Genomic DNA, 4,289 nt, shown 5'->3' on the forward strand with positions numbered 1-4,289 from the left:
CAAATAAGCAAAGAGAAACAACAGCCCGTCATTATTTTAAGACATGAAGGTCAGTCAATACAGAACATTTTAAAGAACTTTGAACATTTCTTCAAGTGCAGTTGCAAAACCATCAAGCGCTATGATGAAGCTGGCTCTCATGAAGACCGCCACAGGAAAGGAAGACCCAAAGTTACCTCTGCTGCAGAGGATAAGTTCATTCGAGTTACCAGCCTCAGAAATTGCATCCCAAATAAATTCTTCACAGAGTTCAAGTAACGGCTCCATCTCATCATCAACTGTTCAGAGGAGACTGCGTGAATCCTGCCTTCATGGTCGAATTGCTGCAAGGAAACTACTACTAAAGGACACCAATAATAAGAAGAGACTTGCTTGGGCCAAGAAACATGAGAAATATCAATCAATCAAATGTATTTATAAAGCCCTTCTTATATCAGCTTATGTCACAAAGTGCTGTACAGAAACCCAGCCTAAAAACCCAAAACAGCAAGCAATGTAGGTGTAGAAGCACGGTGGCTAGGAAAAACTCCCTAGAAAGGCAAGAACCTAGGAAGAAACCTAGAGAGGAACCAGGCTATGAGGGGTGGCCAGTCCTCTTCTGGCTGTGCCGGGTGGAGATTATAACAGAACATGGCAAAGATGTTCAAATGTTCATAGATGACCAGCAGGGTCAAATAATAATAATCACTGTGGTTGTCGAGGGTGCAACAGGTCAGCACCTCAGGAGTAAATGTCAGTTGGCTTTTCATAGCCGATCATTCAGAGTATCTCTACCGCTCCTGCTCTCTAGAGAGTTGAAAACAGCAGGTTTGGGACAGGTAGCACGTCCGGTGAACAGGTCAGGGTTCCATAGCCGCAGGCAGAACAGTTGAAACTGGAGCAGCAGCACGGCCAGGTGGACTGGGGACAGCAAGGAGTCATCATGCCAGGTAGTCCTGAGGCACGGTCCTAGGGCTCAGGTCCTCCGAGAGAGAGAAAGAAAGAAAGAGAGTTTGAGAAAGGAAGAGAGAAAAAGAGAGAATTAGAGAGAGCATACTTAAATTCACACAGGACACCGGATAAGATGGGAGAAATACTCCAGATATAACAGACTGACCCTAGCCCCCCGACACATAAACTACTGCAGCATAAATACTGGAGGCTGAGACAGGAGGGGTCCTTAAAACAGTCTTGATATGTTTGTCAAAAGAGAGATCAGGGTCCAGAGTAACGCCGAGGTCCTTCACAGTTTTATTTGAGACGACTGTACAACCATCAAGATTAATTGTCAGATTCAACAGAAGATCTCTTTATTTACAAATAGACATTAGACCGGTGGAAATCTGTCCTTTGGTCTGATGAGTCCAAATTAGCAATTTTTGGTTCCAAACCCGGTGTCTTTGTGAGACGCAGAGTAGGTGAATGGATGATTCACGCATGTGTGGTTCCCACCGTGAAGCATGTAGGAGGGAGTGTGATGGTGTGGGGGTGCTTTTCTGGTGACACTGTCAGTGATTTATTCAGAATTCAAGGCACATTTAACCAACATGGCTACTACAGCATTCTGCAGCAATACGCCATCCCATCTGGTTTGCGCTTAGTAGGACTGTAATTTGTTTTTCAACAGGACAATGACCCAAAACACCTCCAGGCTGTGTAAGGGCTATTTGACCAAGAAGGAGAGTGATGGAGTGCTACGTCAGATGACCTGGCCTCCACAATCACCCGACCTCAACCCAATTGAGATGGTTTGGGATATGTTGGACCGCAGAGTGAAGGAAAAGCAGCCAACAAGTGCTCAGCATATGTGGGACCTCCTCATTCCTCATGAAGCTGGTTGAGAGAATGCCAAGAGTGTGCAAAGCTGTCATCAAGGCAATGGGTGGCTGAAGAATCCAAACTTTTGACTGGTACTGTAAGCCTTCTGTAAGGCCCTATGATCTGTGAACCATGCATGACAGACAATTTCTTGATGTAATTATACTCCGTATAATGTTTTCTCAAATATGGAATATGTCTAGATTCTGAAATACACATACATTTATTCAACATAAAAAAATATCAATATTAATACCTCAAAACAACCCTTTTTATTTATTCTGAACAAAAATATAAATGCAACATGCAACATTTTAAAAGGTTTTGCTGAGTTACAGTTCATATATGGAAATCAGTTGATTGAAATAAATTCATTAGGTCCTAATCTATGGATTTCACACGACTGGGCAGGGGTGCCCCCACGGATGGGCCTGGAGGGCATAGACTCACCCACTTGGGAGCCAGGCCAACCCACTGGGGAGCCAGGCCCAGCCAATCAGAATGAGCTTTTCCCCCACAAAAGGGCTTTATTACAGACAGAAAAATAAAAAAATTCTTGGCTCTCTTATTTTAGCTCATGAAACATGGGACAAACAGTATACATGGTGTGTTTATATTTTTGTTTTAGTGTAGTTTATTTTTAGACATTGTTTGTAACAATTATACTCTTCAAACATCTACAATTTCTCTCCAGTACTTTTAATGATATGACCCATTTATACATAGCAATTGACATTATAGGTCATTAACCAATCACAGCCCTCTTTTAGGATTGCACATTCAGCAAGTCACCAGCAGAGGGAGTTCGCTTTGAATCCATTTTCCCATTCACTGTGTTGGTGGTGCTCATAACATTTTTCACACCTTCAGAGTTAGCAGAGTCCACTCTGGAAATGTGATGTACTGTTCCAAACAATGTCTTAAAATTAACAACATCAAAAGGGTTATTTTGAAATATGAATATATTTAATGTTGAATAAATGAATGTGAAAAATGTCAGAATCAAGACATACTCCATATTTTAGAGCACATAATAAGGAGTATAATGACACAGATGTTTTCTGTATCACTTAGTGTTCACAGATCATAACGTCTTACAGGAGGTCTAAAAAGGGCCTAAAATGGCCACTTTCATTATGATTTTCTAAAAAATGGTTTGTGATAAAACTGTAAAAAGCATTTCAAACATCCTTCCTCTCAATGAAGTTTCTATGTGAGAATTGTCAGAACAATCTGCGATACCAAAAATGTTTTCCGCTCCAGCTGGTGTGGAATCGCCCGACAACAGATGAACAAATGGAGAGCTGTGAATCGTTCCTGGCTGTGATGTGAGTGACATGTTAAGGGTCATCAAACTGTCAGTGCATACCCCCTATGCATTTGTGTTGACACACTCCCTTTAGAGGGGAAAGTACTGTTAGTCCATAATCATTTTGGGGTAGGTCAGGTGAGGACATCGATTTAGGGTATGTGTTTCAAGGTAAATGTTTTATTTATTCAGAATGTTGTGTATGTAGAAGGTGGACAGGAACCTGGTCAACATAGGTATGGAGAATGACAGGGTCCTTCACTGACTCAACCCCATCACACTGGCTGGTGCATGGGGCAAAGGGTCCTTAGCCAGATGATAAGGGGATGGTGGGGTACAAAGTTCCAGGGGAGTTTTGTGTGTTTTGGACTACTGCAAAATGTTCTTACTAGGATTCATATTTATTTATCTTAAGAGAAAGTACATTCCTCTGTAAATGTTTCAGGACACAGCTCTCTCTTTATCAATATTGCACCACGAATCCTTCAGTCCCAGTTCACTGATTTACCCATCACGAGGGTAATCAACCCGAGTGAAGCAAAAAACAACAAAAGTTATGCTGTAGGCTACCTGTTACATTACTGTTTTAAATAAAAATGGTCAAGTGTGAATTTAAAAAGTGTATAAATTGAAGTTTTATTTTCCACACATGAAGCAATTGCACTGTATCGAATACTACTTATCTGTATTTGACTGTATATACCTACTTAGCTTACTTGTACTCCTGTATACATACTGTACATGCTGTGGTCATTTGGGTAATTTGCCAGAAATCATAATTCACTTCAGAAACTGGATTGCAAAATAACCCAATGCATGGAGCATTGAAACACCGCTGTCAAAACCAGTTCTGGAGAGACCATCGTGTAAGCAAGGTGTAGCTGTTCCATAGATTCGGGTCTATTAGCTTACTTACCCCCATTTTTACATTGTTTTTTTTTTTACAATGGAAAAAATCATGCTAATCCTAAACTGCACTCAAGATGACTGAGCCTCAACGCGTTTTTGAGAGATCAGTTGTTAGAGGCTGAAATCAAATACTTTGATTAATCGAAAGTGATTGATGCTTCTTTAGAAAAAAAAGATCTCCCATTCATGAAAATGTGCGCGTTGCGGACGAGGACAGCACATGGGGTCTCCTGTCACGAGTCTCGTATGTATCCTTTGGAAATAGTTAAATTAT

Source organism: Oncorhynchus clarkii, chromosome 2 (assembly GCF_045791955.1).
Source record: "Oncorhynchus clarkii lewisi isolate Uvic-CL-2024 chromosome 2, UVic_Ocla_1.0, whole genome shotgun sequence".
NCBI classification, from domain to species: Eukaryota; Metazoa; Chordata; class Actinopteri; order Salmoniformes; family Salmonidae; genus Oncorhynchus; species Oncorhynchus clarkii.